The 22,501-nt window shown below is 42.5% G+C and overlaps 1 protein-coding gene across 6 annotated transcripts in view; it reads left to right on the top strand.

Annotated features, from left to right (window-relative positions):
• The window catches only part of LOC132378234 (zinc finger protein 385D-like), a 452,746-nt gene that overhangs the window by 205,450 nt on the left and 224,795 nt on the right, over window positions 1-22,501 (top strand). The window lies entirely within an intron of this gene.

The following is a 22,501-nucleotide window of genomic DNA, read 5'->3' as shown; positions in this document are numbered from 1 at the left end:
GGGGTAACCACACTCATTTAAGGACTCTGTTATCTTGTTATTTATTGCTATCTATTTGTTTCTGCATTTGCCCCGTTTACCTGTTTACCATTAGTGTTCTTTAGATTTGTTAGGTATGCCCACAGAAAAAAATCTCAGGATTTTGTGTGGTGACACGTACAAGGTGGTGAATTGTGTGTGTGTGAAAGAGAGATATTATTGTACACAGTTATAGTGGCAACGTGTTGAATATGTAAAGAAAAGAGATAGAATTATCTTTGTGTCCTGTGTGCTTTGAAACATGTTGTTTCCATTGGCGACCATCACTCGGGTCAGGTCATAAGTGTTGCCAGGCTTCAGCTGCCAGCACAGCACACACATGACTTACTCACCCTCACCCTAACCAGGCGGCTTTGGAATGTGGGAGGAAACCGGAGCACCCGGAGGAAATCCATGCAGACGTGGGGAATATGTACAAACTCTTTACGGAGAGCTGTTGGCAATTGAACTCTGATCTTGCAGCTGATGCTGTGAAGCATTATGCTAACCATTATGTTACTGTCCTGCTTTTATGTTCATTTTTTCTTCTAATGAACCCTCTCCCATTGCTCTGTGATCTGGAACTCATAAAGACACAAGTTGGTAGCAAGTGCCTCTAACCCTCAGACACTGTAAGCTACAGATAATGCAGTGAGGTCTGTGAAGAGCACTAAAAGCATTAAGGGCAAGAGCACAAACACTCCATGAGCAGCATCTATTTCTAATGGCACCCAATTACAATGCAAATACCCATAATTACACTCATCAAAAGTGACGCATTGAACCTGCTCCTGAACGATGCAATGCCGTAGCCAGCAACTGCATTATAAGATCAAAACCATCATATCTCTGACAACACAAAAAAATAAGTCTACAGAAGATGCTGAATCCATCACTAACAAAGCTCTCCCCAATGCTGAGGGCATTTACATATTTATAGTTACATTATATCTTCCTTTGTTCATTGGTTCTTTGTCAGTCTCTATTTGTATGTAGTTTTTCATTGCTTCTATTATATTTCTTTGTGCTACTGTGAATGGCTGCAAGGAGATGAATTTCAGGGTAGTATACGGTGACAATGTGCAATCACTCGAGTTGAGTATGATGTTCTCCCAGGGGGTTATTCCTTTAACGGAGAATGTCTGCACGTGACTGTTTAGTGTGGCCTGGTCCTTGACAGATCGAGGTCAGGGACCTTCACCCACCTTTACCGCCATTCTGATGTGTTATTATCTTCTAGCAGCTTCAGAGTGAGGTTTTGGTTGGAATGCACCTCCCCCATGACCTTACTGCCGCAGACTGTGTTAAGGAACCGGTGCAGCAGCTTGATGACTTTCAACTCATACAGGGGAATGAGCCGGTGATAGTTACAAGTCTCAGGGAGGTGGTCACCCCTAAGTTACAGGAGGTGGATAACTGGGTGACTGTCAGGAGAGGGAAAGGGAATAGACAGCCGGTGCAGAGTACCCCTGTGATTGTTCCCCTCAATAAGTTTACCACTTGGCTGCTGTTGTGGGGAGGGTGTGGTTATCCCACCAGAAAGGTACCATAGCGACTGGGTCTCTGATAATGAGTCTGGTGCTGTGGTTCAGAGGGGAAGTGGGGAGGTGATGAGTATAGTAGAGACAGGGGATTCCAGTATTAGCAGAGCACATAGGAGATTCTGTGAGAAAGATTCCTGGATATGGTACGTCGCCTCCCAGTTGCATGGTCAGCGTCACATCATTCTGTAGGAGGAGAACGAGCAGCTGGAAGTCATGGTACATATTGGCTTGGCACCAATGACACAGGTAGGAAAAGGGAGGAAGTTCTGAAGACAGAATTTAGGTAGTAGAAAGCTGGGAAGCAGGATCACCAGGGCAGTAATCTCTGGATTGTGCCTGTGCCACGTCGCAGTGAGGGCAAGAATAGAATGATTTGGTGTGGCTGAGGAACTGGTGCAGGGAGCAGGGTCTCACATTTCTCGATCATTGGGATCTCTTCTGGGGAAGGTATCTCGTATACAAAAAGAATGGGTTACACCTGAATCTGAGAGCTGGTTTGCTGGAGCTGCTGGGGGAGGGTTTAATCTAATTTGACAGGAGGATGGGAGCCGGAGTGATAGGGCGGTTGGTATACAACTAGACACAGTGTGTAGTGAGACTGTGAGGAAGGACAGGCAGATGATAGGGCTGAGCTTCAGTCAGTGGGAAGAGTTGAAGTGTAACACAGGGATGAAATTGAAAAGGGTGATGAATACAGGACTGAAGGATTTTTATTTGAATCCACACAGTATACAGAATAAGGTAGATGATCTTGCGGCACAATTAGAGATTGTCAGGTACAACATTGTGGGCATCACTGAGTTGTGACTAAAAGAAGACCCTAGTTGAGAGCTTAGCATCCAATGATACACATTGTATCAAAAGGACAGGCAGATAGGCAGAGGGGGTGGGTGGCTCTGTTGGTAGTAAGTGAGATCAAATCCTCAGAAAGATGAGGCATAGGATTAGAAGACATAGAATCATTATGAGTAGAGTTAAGAAACTGCAAAGGAAAAAAAGACCATGATGGAAGTAATATACAGGCCTCCAAACAGTAGAAAAGGGATATAAAATTCAACAAGAAATAGAAAAGTCATGTAAAAAGGGCAATGTTATGATTGTCATGGGGGATTTCAATATGAAGTTAGACTGGGGAAATCAGGTTGGTGCTAGATTTCAAGAGAGGGAATTTTTAGAATGCTAAAGAGGTGGTTTTATAGAGCAGCTTGTGGTCCAGTCTAGTAGGGGAAAGGCAGTTCTAGATTGAAGCAGAAATCAAAATATGATAGAATTCATCCTTTAGTGTGAGAGATAGAAAATAAAATCAGATGTATCAGTATTCCAGTGGAGTAAAGGAAATTACAGAGGCATGAGGGAGGAGCTGTCCAAAGTTGATTGGAAGGGGACAGTAGTAGGGAAGACAGCAGAAAAACAATGGCTGGAGTTTCTAGGGGCAATTTGGAAAGTGTAGGAAAGATATATCCAAAAAATTAAGAAGTATTCTAAAGAAAGGATGAGGCAACTGTGGCTGGCAAGGGAAGTCAAAGATAGCAGAAAAACAAAACAGAAGGCTAATAATATAACAACAAATAATGGGAACGTAGATGATAGGGAAGCTTTTAAAACCAACAGAAAGCATAAAAAGCCATTGTTCAGTATTTAATATTTCAGTAATATTTGAGTGATATTGTAATTATATTGTTCGAGTAAGCATCGTTTATTTGTTTAAGTAATTTATTACAGGTTATGTGTAATAAATAAAAGATAATCTAGCCAATAGTACAAAAGAGGATAGCAGATGTTTTTTTTCCAGATATATAAAGAGCAAAAGAAGGTTGAGAGTGGATATTGGACCACTGGAAAATTATGCTGGAGAGGTAGAATTGAGGGACAAAGAAGTGTTGGAGGAACTTAATATGTATTTTGTATCAACCTTCACTGTAGAAGACACTAGCAGTGTGCCAGAAATCCAAGAGTGTCAGGGGGTAGAAGTGAGTGTAGTTGTTACTACCAGGGAGAAGGTGCTTGGGAAGTTGAAAGGTCTGAAGGTAGATAAGTCACCTGACCTAGTTGGACTATACCCTAGGGTCATGAAAGAGGTGGCTAAAGAGATTGTGGAGGGATTAGTAATGATCCTTAAAGAATCACTAGATTCTGGAATGGTTCTGGAATATTGCAAATGCCACTCCACTCTTTAAAGAGGGAGGGAGGCAAAGGAAAGACAATTATAGGCCAGTTGGTCTGAATTCAGTGGTTGGGAAAATGTTGGAGTCCATTATTAAGGAAAAGGTTTTGGCGTACTTGGTGGCACTTGATAAAATTGGTTAAAGTCAGCATGGTTTCTTTAAGGGGAAATCTTGCCTGACAAGTTAGTTGGCATGAATTCTTTTGAGGAAATAACAAGCAGGATAGACAAAGGACAGTCAGTGGATGCTGCTTACTTGGATTTTCAGGTCTTTGACAAGGTACTGCACGTGAGGCTGCTTAACAAGATGAGAGCTATTGGCATTACAGAAAAGATACCAGCATGGGTAGAAGATTGGCTGACTGGCAGGAGGCAAGGAGTGGGAATAAAGGAGGGTTTTTCTAGTTGGCTACTGGTGACTAATGGTGTTCTGCAGGGGTTGGTGTTGAGACTGCTTTTTTTACGCTATATGTCAACAATTCAGATGATGAAATTGATAGCTATGTGGCCAAGTTTGTGGACGATACAAAGATAGGAGGAGTGTTGAGGAAGAATGGATTTTGCAGAATGACTTAGACAGATTAGGAGAATGAGAAAAGAAGTGGTAGATGGAATCTAGAGTAGGGATGTGTATGGTCATGCATTTAGTTTGAAGGAATAAAGGCAAAGACCAATTTTCTCCCCCTTTAGAAAATAAATGTGAGAGGACTAGAATATAAAAGCTAGGATGTAATGCTGAGACTTTTTAAGACGTTGGTCAAACAGCACTTGAGAGCAGTTTTGGGCCCTTTATTCGAGAAAAGATGTGCTAGCATTGGAAAGGATAGAAAGGAGGTTTGGAAAATGATTCCACAAATGAAAGGGTTAGCATATAATGAACAGTTGATGGCTCTGGACTGTTTAGAAGAAAAAAGTGGGATTTCACTGAAACCTATCAAATATTGAAAAATCTAAATAGAGCGGATATGGGGAGGATGTTTCCTATAGTGGGCGAGTCTAGGGTCAGAGGGCACAGCCTCAGACCAGAGAGATGACCATAGAAAATAGAACATGGAAATCTACAGCACATTACAGGCCCTTTGGCGTGGAATATTTTGCTGACCATGTAAGCTAGCGTAGAAACTGCCTAGAATTTACCTACCGCACAGCCCTCTATTTTCCCGAGTTCCATGTATCTATCTGAGATTCTCTTAAAAGATCCTATTGTATCTGCCTCCACCGCTGTTGCTGGCAGTGCATTCCACGCACCCACAACTCTCTGTGTGAAAAACTTACCCTGACATCCCCTCTGTGCCTACTTCCAAGCACCTTAAAACTGTACCCCCTCGTGTTAGCCATTTCAGCTCTGGGAAACAGCCTCTGGCTATCTATACGATCAATGCCTCTTATCATCTTATACACCTCTATTAGGTCACCGTTCGTCCTATTCAGGCAACATCCTTGAAAATCTCCTCTGCACTCTTTCTACAGTATCTACATCCTTCCTGTAGTGAGGTGACCAGAACGGAACACAATACTCCAAGTGGGATCTGACCAAGGTCTTATATAGCTATAACATTAGCTCATGGCTCTTGAACTCAATCCCACAACTGATGAAGGCCAACACACCATACGCCTTCTTATCAACACTGTCAACCTGTGCAGCAGCTTTGAGTGTCCTATGGACATGGACCCCAAGATCCCTCTGATCCTTCACACTGCCATATTCTGTCTTCAAATTTGATCTACCAAATTGAACCACTTCACACTCCATCTGCCACTTCTTAGGCCAGTTATGCATTTAATTGATGTCCCTCTGTAACCTCTGACAACCCTCCAGACTATCCACAACACTGCCAACCTTTGTATCATCAGCAAAGTTATTAACCCACCCTTCTACTTCCTCCTCTAGGTCTTTTCTAAAAATCACAAGGAGGAAGAGTCCCAGAACAGATCCCCGTGGAACCCCACTTTGGTCACTGACCTCTACGCAGAATACTAACAATCTATAATCACTCTTTGCCTTGTGTGGGCAAGCAGACACTGAATCCACAAAGCAAGGTCTCCTTGGATCCCATGTCTCATTGATTCTGAATGAACCTTGCATAGGGAACCTTTTCAAATGCCTTACTGAAAACCATATACACTACATCCACAGTTCTACCCTCATCAACGTGTTTTACATGCTCAAAGAATTCAATCATGCTCGTAAGCAATGATCTGCCCTTGAGAAGGTCATGCAGACCATCCCTAATCAGATTGTGTCTCTCCAAACGCTCATAAATCCTGTCACTCAGGCTGTAAGTCATCCCCACTATTGCCAAGGTCCTTTTCCCTGGTGAATACTGAAGCATGGTATTCATTAGGTACCTCTGCTACCTCTTACGTTTCCACTATCGCACCTGATTAGTCCTATCCTCATACGATTCATCCTCTTGCTCTTCACATACTTGTAGAATGCCTTGGTGTTTTCCTTAATCCCACTCACCAAGGCCTTCTCATGGCCCCTTCTAGCTCTGCTAATTTCATGTGTGTAAGTTCCTTCCTGGCAACCTTGTGATTTTCTAGAACGCTATCAGTACCTAGTTTCTTGAACCTTTCATAAGCTTTTCTTATTAACTAGATTTTCCACATCCTTTGTACACCATGGGGGTCCTTTTACCCAACCATCATTTCCCTACCTCAGTGGAACAAACCTATGCAGAACGCCATGTAAATGTTCCCTGAACATTTGCCAGATTTCTGCCATGCGTTACCTTGAGAATATCTGCTCCTAATTTATGCTCCCAAGTTCCTGCATAATAGCATCATATTTCCCCTACCCAAATTAAGCGTTTTCCCAAGTTGCCTGCTTCTATCCCTTTCCACCACTATGGTAAAGGAGATAGAGTTGTGATCACTACTTCCAAAATGTTCTCCCACCAAGACCTGACATCTGACCAGGTTCATTTCCCAATACCAGACCCTCTCGTTTTCTTATCTACATATTGCATCAGAGAACCTTCTTGAACACACCTAACAAACCCTAGCCCATCTAGATCCCCTGCTCTAAGGAGATGCCAGTCAATATTAGGAAAGTTAAAATCTCCCATCACAACAACCCTATTGTTATTGCACCGTTCCAGAATCAGCCTTCCTATCTGCTCCTCGATGTCCCTGTTATTATTGGGTGGTCTATAAAAACAAGAAGTAGATTTATTGCCCCCTTCCTGTTTCTGACTTCCACTCACACTGACTCCGTAGACAATCCCTCCACGACTTCCTCCTTTTCTGCAGCCATAACACTATCCCTGATTAGCAATGCCACGTTAGAGGGAAAAAGAGATATGGAAGTATCTTACCTCATTACCTTGCCTTGGACCAAACTCACTGAAGCCCCAATGAGCCAAAACCCTACTACTCTGACTCACGCTACTCTCGTGGCTGTTTTTCCGAAGACCGTTCTGCTAAGCAGTGTCCTTTTATCCTCGAACCTTCTCAGTGGCCTTGCGCAATGCTGAGCTACTGTGTCTGCACACTTCCCCCAATTGAATATCATCCTGAAAGAAACTCCTTGCTTTTTAAATCTTCTGAGTGGCCTTGCGCAATGCTGAGCTACTGTGTCTGTGCACTTCTCCCAATTGAACCCAGATGAGGAGGAAGTTCTTTAATCAGACTGTGGTGAATCTGTGGAATTCATTGCCATGGATGTCCCTGGAGGCCATGTCATTGGGTTTATTTAAAGGATGATATGTTCCTGAATAGTAAGGGCATCAAAAATTATGGGGAGAAGACAGGAGAATGGGATTGAAGGGGATAATAAATTAGGCATAATGAAAGAGTGGGGCTAACTTAAAGGGCCAAATGTCCTAATTCTGTCCCTGGGTCTTAAGTTTTATGAGTGATCCTACTGGGAGCTAAGCTCCAGACAGCATCATTCTTGGCACCTCAGGATCTCCCAAGCCTCTCCATCACAACAAGCTGATGATCCTGGGAGAAGATCGTGAGATGTCCACACTTGGATAATAAATTTACTCTGAGCTTGATCTTTGAAAACCCAGACTACCATCACTGAGTCAAATACTTAAATGTCTAAAACCGAATGGTTTTGAATAATGTAACATGCTGTTCTGCTGATCAATTGAAAGACCTTAGAAAATTTTAATTTTCTTTTGCTGCAATTATAAGCTCATGCTTCACCATCAGAGATAAATTAAGCAAGTTAATGATGCAAGAAATTACATTTATAACCAGGTATGATGCAGCTGTCTTGAGTTGAACGTGTTGTGATAGATGATATTCGTGTCTCTGACATTCCATCTTTTCTAGATTTCATTTCCACTCGAGAAAAACAGAGTCATTTCAAGTCATTTCAAATTCACACCACAATTACGTTCAAAGTTCAAAGTACATTTATTATCTAAGTGCATGTAAGTCAACATACGCCACCTGGAGATTCTTTTTCTTGCGGGCATTCACAGCGGAACAAAATACAATAGAATCAATGAAAGTTTGCACAGAAATGAAGACTGACAAACTGCACAAATGCAAAACAAAACTAAGTAATAAATTAAGTTATACTGAGAACATGAAAGTGAGTCCATAAATTGTGGAATTGGTTCAGTGTTGAAGTGAGTGAAGTTATTCATGCTGACAATTAGTCAGGAGTGAACTCGAAGCCATGTGAACATTAGAGTTTCTGTAATGTGCCTGATAGCCGTGACAGGCTATAGATCAGTCACTGATATGCCAGACCCCATCACAGCTTTGTTCTTTTTTACTTTCTCAAGTGAAACCTGACAGATCATGGAGTCAGACAGCAATACAGCCAGTGAATGTTCTGGTAATGAAAGGGTTAATGCGTGAGGAGCGTTTAATGTCTTTGGGCATGTATACGGTGGAGTTTGAAAGAATGAGGGGAGTGGAGGTCTCATTGAAACCTACTGAATATTGAAAGGCTTAGATAGAATGGATGTGGAGAGGATGTTTCCTATAGTAGGTGAGTACAGATCCAGAGGATCCAGCCATAATAGAGAGACATCCATTTATAAAAGAGATGAGGAGGATTTTTCTTTATCCAGAGGGTGGTGAATCTGTGGAATTCATTGCCATAGATGGCTGTGGAGGCCAAGTCTTTGGGTGTATGCCAAGCAGAGGTTGATAGGTTCTTGGTTAATCAGGGCATCAGAGATTACGGGGAGAAGGCAGAAGAGTGGGGTTGAGAGGGATAATAAATCAGCTATGATGAAATGGTGGTGCAGACTTGATGTGTCGAGTTGCCTAAATCTGCTGCTATGGTCTAGCTATGCCTTTCACAATTTTAAAATCAAAGGTTCATTTATTATTACGAAAGCACGTACCCATATACAAATCTGAAATTGTCTTCTGCAGATAGTCACAGACCAGGAAAGAACATGTAAGTCATTCAGAGTGAAACATCAAACCCACCCCCACCCCCACACAAAAATGAACAGCATCCTTCACAAGGATGATTCCAGGAATGAAGGGGTGAACATATGATGAGCGTTTGGCATCTTTTGACCTGTACTGGCTGAAATTTGGAAGAATGTGGTGGCATCTCATTGAAACCTACTGAGTGTTGAAAGGACTAGATATGGTGGATGTGGAGAGGATGTTTCCTGTGGTTGGGGTATGCAGAACTAGAGGGCACAGCCTAAAAATTGGGGAGCGATAATTTAGAATGGAGGTGAGGAGGAATTTCTTTAGCCAGAAGGTGGTTAATCTGTGGAATGCTCTGCCACAGACTGCAGTGGAGGCCAAGTCCATGCATATATTTAAGGCAGAAGTTGATCGTTTCCTGATTAGTCAGGTCATCAACGGACGAGAAGGCAGGTGAATGGGTTAGAGTGGGATCCAGGATCAACCCTGATGGAATGGCGGATGGGCTAAATGGCCTAATTCTTATGCCCAAATCAGTGAGGCCCAATGTAGATAGGAGGACCTCTTCAGTGAGTACCTTCACAACATTTTCTCTAACTTCTGGTAATTACTCCCTCATCCCTCTTCCCTCTTTTTCAATTCCCTAAGCTTGCTCTCCTTTCATCACTCCTTCTTACCTGCCCATCACATCTCTCTAGTTCTCCTCCTCCTCTCCAATCAGATTCCTTCTTCTTCAGCCTTTAACCTTTTTCACCTATCACCTCTCAGCTTCTTACTTCATGCCCCCACTCCTGACTCACCCACGCTTCCCTTCACCTATCACCATCCAGTTAACCTTTAGGGAATCCTCCACTAGTACTGCCCAAGTCCTTTGTATCTCCAATTTCTGAACTTGCTGCTGTTTAGAAAATAATGTACCCCTTTCTTCCTTCTAGCAAATGTGTGACCTGGCAATTTAAGTGGTTTGGCATGGACTAAATAGGCTGAAGGGCCTTTTTCTGTTCTGTAGTTTTCTATAACTCTGTGACTGTGAAGTACATGGCCATACACTTTAGTATATAGCATTCCACCTGCCACTTCTTTGCCCATTCTCCAAATCAGTCTACAAACTGCCTGCATCCTCATCACTACCTGCCCTTCCACTTGTCTTCATATCATCTGCAGACTTGGCCACAATTGTTTTAAATCAGAATCAGATTCACATTTATTATCTCTCTCATGTGTGAACGGTGTTGTTTTGTGACAGCAGTAATATGTAAAACATACTTTAAATTACAATAAGGGACGTACATAAAAAAATGAATAAGTCGTGCAAAGAGAGAGGAGAAGTAGTGAGTTGGTGTTCAATGATTCATTGACTGTTCAGAAATCTGGCAACAGGGGAAGTAGCTGTTCCTAAAATGTTCATTGTGTGTCTTCAGGCTCCTCTCTGATGATAGCAATGAAAGGAGGACATATCCTGAGTGGTAGGGGTCCTTAATTATGGATATCCTCTATTTGAGGCGTCGCCGGTGTGGAGGTTAGTGCTCATGGTGGAGCTGGCTGAGTTCACAATCCTCTGCAGCTTTTTCCAATTCTGTGCATGAGCATCTTCATACCAGATGGTGACGCAGCCAGTCAGAATGCTCTTTGTGGTACATCTGTAGAAACTTGCCAGAGCTTCCTGTCAGTAGTGTTTGATGATCTTTGGAGACCCAGAAGCCATAACATCTACTACTGTGCCTTTTAAGTCTTTAATCTGAATGGAAACATGGTGCACACATGCTTGGTATTAGCTGTCTGTTATCTCCCAGATGTGGATCCCTTCCTTTATCACATCCAGGTTGGGTTGTAAAGTGTTTTCCTTTATCATTGCTCTGGCATTTGCACAGATCTTCAAGTCTTTTGGGAATTTGCAGGCAATGCTCTCATCATCGCTATCGCGACAGAGACCACGAGCATTGAATAATCTGTCCTGTTGAATTCCATCGCAAACTAACTCCACGTTGTGTTACCATCACTAAGGCCAACCTTCTTACAAATCGAGCCTGAAAATAGGATTAAAAAGCAACATATTACATCATTCAAATCTAGCTAATGATTAATTACAGAATAGAGACAATTATCATAAAATTAATAAAAACAATCTAAATTGTCTGTGGAATAATCTGCACATTGGTCAAGCCACATGTGAGGAATCAATGTTCTCAATATTTATTGCTTATTAATTAATTTATTATTATCTCATTATTTTTGTATTTGCACAGTGTATTGTCTTTTGCACTCTGGCTGAACACCCAAGTTGGAGTGCTCTTTTATTGATTCTGTTATGGTTAATATTCTGTTATGGATTTATTGAGTATGCCTTCAAGAAAATGAATCTCATATGTACTTTGATAATAAATTTACTTAGAACTTCGAATAATAGCAATAATTTGTGGTGAAGAATAAGTAATTGTAGTGTAAAAGAGGGCTGCAGATGTAACATAACTCACTGTTGAATGGTGTAGGATATCAATATCAGGTAAGAAGGGTGTGAGGAATGTTGCTTACGGGACTAATTAAGGATAGTGATGGACAGAGAGGAAAGGATGAACAATTTACAGTGTAAGGGTTATGCTAAGGGATAAGCTAAATTCAAGACCTAACCACTACGCTACTGTGGATCGGCACAATGGTGTAGTGGTTAGCACAAGGTTTTACAGCACAGGCGACCTGGGTTCAATTCCTGTCACTGCCTCAGTTTATTATATGATGATATACTCTAAACATACTTTGATAATAATTTACCTTTGATCTGACATTGCATCAATGTGTTGGGCCCAAGGTAGCTACAAATTGTACCTATCCTGGTAACACACACAAGATGCTAGAGGAATTCAGCAGGACAGACAGCATCTGTGGAAGGGAATAAACAGTCAATGTTTCAGGCCAAGACCCTTCATTAAGACTGGAAAGACCATAAGACCATAAAATATAGGAGCAGAATTAGGCCATTTGGCCCATCGAGTCTGCTTCACCATATCATACCTGATCCAGTTTTCCTCTCAGCCCCAATCTCCTGCCTTCTTCCTGTATCCCTTTCATGCCCTGACCAATCAAAAATCTATCAGCCTCTGCCTTAAATAAACATAAAGACTCGACCTGCACAGCTGCCTCTGGCAATGAATTCCATAGATTCACCACTCACTGGCTAAAGAAATTCCTCTTCATCTCCATTCTAAAAGGACACACATCTACTCTGAGACTGTGTTCTCTGGTCACAGGAAACATCCTCTCCACATCCACTCTATCAAGGCTTTTCACCATTCGGTAGGTTATGGGACCAGATGGCATCCCAGGGTGAGTACACAGCACAACTAGCAGGTGTGTTTACTGACATTTGTAATCTCTCCCTCTCCCAGTGTAGAGTGCCCTCCTGCTTCAAATTATCCACCATTGTCCCTGTACCAAAAATGACCCAGGTAACGTGCCTGAATAACTGGCGTCCTGTTGCACTCACCTCAATAATAAGCAAATGCTTTGAGAGATTGGTCAAGCATTACATCTGTAGCTTGCTACCACCCACACTGGACTTCTACAGTTTGCCTACTTACACAACTGATTGACAGACGACACAATAGCCACGACACTCCATACTGTCCTTACACATCTGGAGAAGAAGGGTGCTTTTGTGAGAATGCTGTTGTTGGACTACAGTTCAGCATTCAACACCATAATTCCATCCAGGATTGACAAGAAGCTCAGAGACCTCGGCCTTGATCCTACCTTGTGCAGCTGGATCCTGGACTTCTGTCTGATTTTTGGCAGGTGGTAAGAGTGGGCTCCCTCACCTCCACCCCTCTGACCCTCAACACGGGAGCCCCTCAGGGATGTGTACTAAGTCCCCTCCTTTACTCCCTGTATACCCATGACTATGTCGCCACCCACAGCTCTAGTTTGCTAATTAAATTTTCCGATGACATTACATTGATTGGCCTAATCTGAAACAAAAATGAGGTGGCCTACAGAGAAGAAACCATCACCCTGACACAGCGGTATCAAGAAAACAACCTCTCCTTCAACATTGAAAAAACAAAGGAGCTGATTGTGGATTACAAGAAGAATGGAGATGGGCTAGCCCCTATTGACATCAATGGATCTGGGTTAAGAGGATGAACAGCTTTAAATTCCTCGGCATCCACATCACCGAGGGCCTCACATGGTCTGTACGCACCAGCTGTGTGGTGAAAAAGCAACAACTGTGCTTCTTTCAACTCAGACAGTTGAGGAAGTTTGGTATGTCCCCCTAAATCCTAAGAACTTTTTACAGGGGCACAATTGAGAGCATCCTGACTGGCTGCCTCACTGCCTGGTATGGGAACTGTACCTCCCTCAATCACAGGACTCTGCAGAGAGTGGTGTGGACAGCCCAGCACAACTGTAGTTGTAAACTTCCCATGATTCAGGACATTTACAAAGACAGGTGTGTAAAAAAGCCCCAAAGGATCATTGGGGACCCAAACCATCCCAACCACAATCTATTCCAGCTGCTATCATCTGGAAATGGTACCACAGCTTAAAAGCCAGGAGCAACAGGCTCCGGGACAGCTTCTTCCACCAGGCCATCAGACTGATGAACTCATGCTGATTTGAATGTATTTTCATGTTACATTGACTGTTCTACTTATTATAAACTATTATAAATGACTATGATTGCTCATTGCATATTTAGATGGAGACGTATTGTAAAGATTTTTACCCCTCACATACGTGAAGGATGTAAGAAATAAAAGTCAAGTCAGTTCAGGTTCGGTGATGTCACCTCTCATCCTTCTGAGCTCCAATGAATACAGGCCCAGAGCCATCAAGTGCTCTTCATTATGACAAAACATTCAATCCTGGAATCATTTTCATGAACCTCGTTTGAACTGGTTCCAGTTTCAGCACATCCTTTCTAAGATAAGGGGTCCAAACCTGCTCACAATACTCCAAGTGAAGCCTGACCAGTCTCAACATTACATCCTTGCTTTTATATTCTAGTCCTCTTGAAATGAATGCTAACACTGTATTTCCCTTCCTCACCACAGACTCAACTTGAAATTTAACTTTTAGGGAATCCTGTACAAGGACTCCCAAGTCACTTTGCATCTCAGGTTTTGTAGTTTTCTCCATCTAGAAAATAGTGAACACTTTCATTTCTTCCACCAAAGTGCATGACCATACACTCCCTGACACGATATTCCAACTGCCATTTCTTTGCCCAATCTTCTAATCTGTCTAAATCCTTCTGCAGTCTCCCTACTTCCTCAAAACTACCTGCCCCTCCACCTATCTTCATATTGTCCGCATTCTTTGCAACAAAGCCAGCAGATCCATCAAAACAATCATAGCAAGGGAGAGGGGAAGAAGCCAGTGTTCCCAGCATCTGGTACATCTCTTGTGTACCTATACTGGTACAGGTACTTCATCAGGCTCTTGTACCTCCTCCCCAGTGGTGCATGTAAGACAATGCAATTATTGTACAAATTTCTCCCCGCATCACTTTCAGTGGCATTTTAATCTACACTCAGTGGCTACTTAATCAGGTACACTTGTACACCTGCTTGTTAATGCAAATATCTAATCAGCCAATCATGTGGCAGCACCTCAATACATAAAAAAAGCAGGCAGGCATAGTCAAGAGGTTCAGTTGTTGTTCAGACCAAATATCAACATAGGGAATAAATGACTAAGTGACCTTGACCATGGAATGATTATTGGTGCCAGAAGAGGTGGTTTAAGTATCTCAGAAATTGATTCTCATGCACGACAGTCTCTAGAGTTTACAGGGAATGGAGTGAAAAAGAAAACACATCCAGTGAGTGTCAGTTCTGTGGGTGAAAATGCCTTGTTAATGAGAGAGGTCAGAGGAGAATGGCCAGACTGGTTCAAGCTGACAAGAAAGCCTCAATAACTCAAATTGTAATGAGCTCTTTGGGCTTGTGCAGGGAGCCAGAGATCATTGGGCTCCTGAGGTTTTTAGAGAACGTGAATTAGTCAAATGTTGTTTAACGAGAGCTGTTAACCATTTAGATTTCCTTGTGATTTTCCCCAGCAACTCACTTTTAGTAATGCAGTCTCCTAGTGCTTCTGTTTAAATTTATTGAGTTTGTTTTGATAGGCTCAGGGGTTCTATCTTATTGATGTTATTTAATCAGATGTCCAATTAGCACTAGTTTGGATAATGTTGCATCTCGCAGCATCACTCATCATCAGCCACTGATTTTCAGTTGGAATTGCACTGGCTGCCAGTGCACATCATGACATAAATAGCCACGTATTACAGCACTGGTGCGCTGAGGAGCATTTCTGAACACACAACACATCGAACCTCGCAGAAGACCGTAAACTCAGAGGCTTCTTTATTAAGTACAGAAGGTAACTCACAAAGTGGCCCCTGAGTGTATATGAAGACTGAAAAGTAAAGTTCAGTGATTAAGATGATGTTGCAACATGCTTGTTTCTCTGGAGGTTAACTATAAGTGCGTCACTCTTGACTAGGTGTTGAGTGAGCTGGGAAGTTGGTTCTGTAGAGCTGAATGCTGTTGTCAGAGTCTATTTTACTGATGTACTCTGTCCCTTTGGCAGCAGATTCTCAGCTGGCGTCTGCTGAACTGCAGAAGAAAATTAGCTTTTATCATGAAATCATAATAGAATCAAAAATAAAACTTATCCTGTTTTGTTATTGATGACTCTGGAAGTGCTAACAGGTGATTATTTCTACCAGGTTTGGGATTTTGAAGTAACTACTCATTCCAGTTGAATCTCGTTGTTCTCTGAGATACTCTACAAGCAATGTGGAAGTAAAATTGATTTTCTTGTGAAAGACAGTGAAGGACATCTCCCTGCAGAGGGTCAAAGAGAGTTTTATATAATCCACTGAATAGATGTCTCCTGTTTGATGCGTTGATTGAAATATAGTTGGATGTAGCTAAACTGAAGACTGCAGATCTGCATGGATCCGTGAACTGACTTTGGGTGATGCACCTGAACAGAGCTCTCTCCCTTTGCTGTGAATTTCATGGTGGCAATGCAAACCCATGTTCCCAGTCCAGCCTGAATAATTTCTAAATTCTGGAACAGCTCTTTCCACCTTGAATATTAACTTTTAGCAATGTAATGAGTGAGAAATTAGGCACCGAGCTTTGCATTCAGTATTGGGGGTCTTAATATCAAGTTATGCTCAGAATTGAGTACAACTGCTCTGTTTTTCTGTTCAATTACAATGGTTGCCTGGGAAGACAGTGGTAGGGAACTGGAGCTGCAGCTCAATGACCTTCAGCTTATTTGGGAAAGTGAGGCAGTGATAGACAGGAGCTACAGGGAGGTAGTCACCGCAAGGCTACAGGAGACAGGTAAATGGGTGACTGTCAGGTGAGGGAAGGTAGAAGGTCAGATAGTGGAGAGCTCCCTTGTGGTCATCCCCTTAACAATAAGTACGAGTACTGTTGAGAGGGATGACATACCTGGGGGAAACAACAGTGGCCGTGCCTCTGGCACTGAGTCTGGTCCTGTGGCTCAGAAGGGTAGGAAACTGAAGTGGGTGGCAGTAGTGATAGGGGACTCTATTATCAGGAGGATAGACAGGTAAACCTATGGATGTGAAAAGGAAACACTGATGTTAGTTTGCCTTCCAGATGCCAGGGTCTGCGGTGTTTCTGGATGTGTCCACAATATCTTCAAAAGGGCGGGTGAGCAGCCAGAGGTCATGGTGCATATTGGTACCAATGACATAGGCAGGAAAAGGGAGGAGGTCCTGAAAGCAGACTACAGGGAGTTAGGAAGGATGTTGAGAAGCAGGACCGCAAAGGTAGTAATCTCGGGATTGCTGCCTGTGCCACGTGACAGTAAGGACAAGATTAGAATAAGGTGGCAGATAAATGTGTGGCTGTAGAATTGGATTCAGATCTCTGGATAATTGGGACCTTTTCTAGGGCAGGTGTGACGTGTACAAAAGGGATGGGCTGCACTTGAAGCTGAGGGGGACCAATATTCTTGCGGGCAGATTTACTATGACTGTTGGGAATGGTTTAAACTAATATGGCAGGGGGATGAGAACCAGTATGATAAAGCTGAGGATGAGCCAGCAGATGATGGGTGTAACATGAATGTAAGGAAAGACAAGCCAATGATTGGGTACAAATGCAGACAGAGCAACAAGTTAGATTGTACCACAGAGGCAAAATTCAAAAGAGTGAAGAATGCAGGACTGAAGGTGCTGTGTTTAAATGTGCCTAGTAGTCGGAATAAGGTAGATGAACTTGTGCGGCAATTAAAGATTAGACGGTATGACATTTGGGCATCACTGAGTCATGGCTGAAAGAAGGCCATAGATTGGAGTTTAACACCAAAGGAAGGACCTTGTATCGAAAGGACAGGCAGGAAGGCATTGTTGGTGGTGTGGCTCTGTGGGTAAGAGATGGAATTACATCTTTAGAAAGAGGTGACATAGTCAGAGAATGTTGAATCTTTGTAGGTGCAGTTAAAAACAATTATGAGATTTATATATAGGCCTCCAAATAGTAGACAGGATGTACAGTTGAGATTGCAAAGGCAGCTGGAAAAGGCGTGTAATAAGGGTAATGTCACAATAGGGCACTTCAATATGCAAGGGGATTGGGAAAATCAGGTTGGTGGTGGATCACAAGAGGGAATTTGTTGAATGCCTACGAGATGGCTTTTTAGAGCAGCTTGTGCTTGAGCCTGTTCAGGGAAAGGCTGTCTTATACTGGATGCTGTGCAATAAGCCAGATCTTATTAGGGAGCTTAACGTAAAGGAACCCTTAGGAGGCAGTGATCATAATAGGATTGAATTCACACTGCAGTTTGAGAGGGAGAAGCATAACTCAGATGTATCTGTATCACAATGGAATAAAGGGAGTTACAGAGGCGTGAGAAAGGAGCTTGTCCAGGTGGATTGGAGGAGGATACTGTGGATTGGAGGAGGATACTGTGGATTGGAGGAGGATACTGGCAGGGTTGACAGTGGAACACAGATGGCTGAGTTTCTGAGAATAGTTCACAGGGCACAGGATAGATATGTCCCTCAAAGGAAGAAGTTCTCAAGTGGCGGGTAGACAACTGTGGCTGACAAGTGAAGTTAAAGACTTCATAAGTGCCAAGGAATGGGCGTATAAGCTAACAAAAGTGAGTGGGAAGTTGGATGATCGGGAAGCTTTTAAATTTCAACAAAAGGCAACTAAAAAGCTATAAGAGGGAAAAGATGTGATATGAGGGCAGACTAGCCGATAATATAAAGCAGGATACCAAAGTTTTCTCAGTTATATAAAGAGTAAAGGGGAAGTGAGAGTTGATATTGGAGCACTGGAAAATAATGCTGGTGAGGTAGTAATGGGGGACAAGGAAATGGCAGATGAACTTCATGGGTACTTTGTATCAGTTTTCACTGTGGAAGACGCTAACAGTGTGCCAGAAGTCCGTGAGTGTCAGGGAGCAGGAGTGAGTGCCATTGCTATTACAAAGGAAAAAGTGCTGGGCAAACTCGAAGGTCTTAAGGTGGATAAGTCACATGGACCAGATGGACTTCATCCCAGAGTCCTGAGAGAGGTTGCTGAAGAGAGAACAGATGTGCTTGTCATGATTTTTCAAGATTCACTTGATTTTGGCATGGTCCTCGAAGAGTGGAAGATTGCAAATGTCATTTCGCACATTAAGAAGGGGAGGAAGGCAAAGGAAAGGAAATTTTAGAACAGTTAGCCTAACCTCAGTGGTTGGGAAAGTGTTGGAGTTTATTATTAAGAATGAGGTTTTGGGGTACTTGGAAATGAATAATAAAATAAGTCAAAGACAGGATGGTTTCTGGAAAGGGAAATCTTGCTTGACAAATCTGTTAGAGTTCTTTGAGGAATTAATAAGTAGGGTCGACAAAGGAGAGGTAGTGGATGTACTTTACTTAAATTTTCAGAAGGCATTTGATAAGGTGCCATTCATGAGGCTGGTAAAATCCTATGGCGTTACAGGAAAGATACTGGCATGGATAGAGGAATGGCTGACAGGCAGGAGGCAGTGGGTAGGAATAAAAGGGGCCTTTTCTGGTTGGCTGTCAGTGACTCGTGGTGTTCCTCAGGGGTCAGTATTGGGGCCACAACTTTTCACATTGTTAATGATTTGGATTATGGAATTGATGGCTTTGTAGCAAAGTTTGTGGATGATACGAAGATAGGTTTAGGTAGTGCTGAGGAAGCAATGCAATTCCAGCAGGACTTAGATAAATTTGAAGAATGGGCAGATGGAATACAGTGTTGGGAAATGTATGATAATGCATTTTGGTAAAAGGAACAATAGTGCAGACTATTATCTAAATGGGGAGAAGGTTCAAACATCAGAGGTGTGAAGAGTCCTCGTGCAAGACTCCCAGAAGGTTAATTTGCAGGTTGAGTGTGTGGTAAAAAAGGTAAATGCAATGTTGGGGTTTATTTCAAGGGGAATAGAATATAAAGGCAAGGAGATAATGCTGAGCCTTTATAAGACACCAGTCAGGCCACACTTGGAGTATTGTCCACAATTCAAGTCACCATATCTCAGAAAGGATGTGTTGACATTGGAGACTCCAAAGGAGGTTCACGAGGATGATTCTGGGAATGAAGAGGTTAACATATGAGGAGCACTTGGTAGCTTTGGGCCTGTACTCACTGGAATTAAGAAGAATGCGAGGGGATCTCATTGAAACCTACTGAATATTGAAAGGATTAGGCAGGGTGGATGTGGAGAAGATGTTTACTATGGAAGGGGTATTCAGAACTAGAGGGCACAGCCTCAAAGTCAAGAGGTGACCTTTTAGAACAGGGTTAAGGAGGATTTTTTTTTTTAGCCAGAGTGGTGAATCTGTGGAATGCTCTGCCACAGACTGCACCGGAGGTCAAGTCTATACTTAAGACAGAAGTTGATAGTTTCCTAATTGATCAGGGCTTCAAAGGATATGGAGGGAAGGCAGGTTTATGGGGTTGAGTGCAATCCGGGATCAGCCATGATGGAATGGTGAAGCAGACTCAATGGGCTGGATGGCCTAATTCTGCATCTATATTTTATGGTCTTAAGATAGGTGTTGTTATTTTAAACACAGTCAATCACTGGGCAGCCTCAGGGAACACAGGCACAGTTGCCACAGTACCAGAGCTTTGTAAGAGGCGGTTTTGAGTGGATACCAGCCATGCTGGGAGCAAGCAACACCAGCAGCTTCACTCACTCCAAGGCCTTGGACAATGTTACCTCACAGAATCTACAGTGCCTTGCAAAAATATTCAGCCTCCAATCCTTTATTTACATAAATTAAAGTCCAAAAGGTTCAAAGGTTCATATTATTATCAAAGTATGTATGTAGAAAGCATCTCTGAGATTTGTCTTCTCCAGATAGCCATAAAATATAGAAATTCCATTGAAGTCATTGAAGCCACCCTCCCCCACAAAAATGAAATAGAAACAACTTGTAAACCCCAGACCTCCCAAACTCTCCCTCACACAAAAACTACCCGGACACAGCCATTAAAACATCAAACCCCTACCCCAACCTCTCCTTCGTACAAAACTAACAGATCACCCACCCAGACATGGCAGCTAAGACATCAAACCCCTACCCTCCAAGCTCCTCCCTTACAAAAACACAGCGACAAAAACATCAACCTTCCAACCCCTCCCTCATCCAAATTGTAACATACCACCAATCGGCAACAAGAAAGAAGACACACAAAAAGGAAACCAATATATAAACTAGAGTCTACACCAATTATCACATATGTCTCACAATTTCAAACAACCTCCTCTGCCAGCATCGAGGAGAGCAACGTGTCCAGGGATATTGATCAGTTTAACTGAAAACTTTTATTTATGAATCACATGCTCCCTTTTTCACAGTAGAACCCCCAAAATCAGGGAAAATGGTAGACCATGAAAAACTGTAAATTCAAAAACTGAAATGACAGTGGTTCTAATGTATTAATCTCCCTTTAGTCAATATTTAGTTGACCCACCTCTTGCAGCTATTATAGTTGGTAGCCATTTTGGGTAAGTCTCTATTAGCTTTGGACAAAGTGATGGAGCAACATTTTCCCATTCCTCCTTGCAAAACTGCTGAAGCTGTACCAAGTTAGTCGGGACTGGAGCTGAACAGCAACCTTGAGGTTGTGCCAGAGATGTTTGATTGGGTTGAGGTCAGGACTCTGACTGGGCAACTCAAGGACATCAATTTTCTTCATTTGAAGTCACTCCATAGTAGCTCTGGCAGTGTGCTTTGGGTCGTTGTCCTGCTGAAAGATGAACTTCCTCCCCAGTTTAAGCTTTCTGGCAAATGATAACAGGTTTTCATCCAGGATCTCTGTATTTAGCAGCATTCATCTTCACATCAATGCTGACCAGATGTCCAGTCCCCGCTGCTGAAAAGCATCCCCATAGCATGATGGTATCTCTATTGTACAGTACAGTAGCGATGGTGTTACCTGGCTGATGTGCAGTATTAGGTTTATGCCACACAAACTCCTATGAAACAGCATAACCTTGCCCATAAAGACTTTGCAAAGCAGCACTTAGAAAATACTGTAAAGATGTGGAAGAAAGTATTGTGATCAGATGAGATTAGAGTAGAACTTTTTGGCCTCAACACTAAGCAGTATGTGTGATGTAAATCAAATAACCTGGCACAGTTTGAGCAATTCTGCAAGGAGGAATGGGCAAATCTTGCTCCATCACTTTGTGCAAAGCAAAAATCAGAATTAGAATCAGACTCAGAATCAGGTTTATTATCACCGGCATGTGACGTGAAGTTTGTTAACTTAGCAGCAGTTCAATGCAATACATAATCTAGCAGAGAGAGAGAGAGAAAAAATAATTAATAAGATGAAACATAATAAATAAACAAGTAAATCAATTACGTGTATTAAATAGATTTTTTTTAATGTGCAAAAACAGAAATACTGCATATTAAAAGAAAGTGAGGTAGTGTCCAAAATTTCAATGTCCATTTAGGAATTGGATGGCAGAGGGGAAGAAGCTGTTCCTGAATCACTGAGTGTGTGCCTTCAGGCTTCTGTACCTCCTACCTGATGGTGACAGTGAGAAAAGGGCATGCCCTGGGTGCTGGAGGTCTTTAATGATGGACGCTGCCTTTCTGAGACACTGCTCCCTAAAGATGTCCTGGGTACTTTGTAGGCTAGTGCCCAAGATGGAGCTGATTAGATTTACAGCCTTCTGCAGTTTCATTCGGTCCTGTGCAGTAGCCCTCCCCCCCATACCAGACAGTGATGCAGCCTGTCAGAATGCTCTCCATGGTACAACTATAGAAGTTTTTGAGTGTATTTGTTGACATGCCAAATCTCTTCAAACTCCTCGTAAAGTATAGCCACTGTCTTGATATCTTTACATCTCTGTATGACTACATCGATATGTTGGGACCAAGTTAGATCCT

This window comes from Hypanus sabinus, chromosome 20 (assembly GCF_030144855.1).
Source record: "Hypanus sabinus isolate sHypSab1 chromosome 20, sHypSab1.hap1, whole genome shotgun sequence".
Taxonomy (NCBI): domain Eukaryota; kingdom Metazoa; phylum Chordata; class Chondrichthyes; order Myliobatiformes; family Dasyatidae; genus Hypanus; species Hypanus sabinus.
The sequence above is the reverse complement of the archived record's forward strand: the minus strand, read 5'-3'. Positions and strand labels throughout refer to the sequence as shown.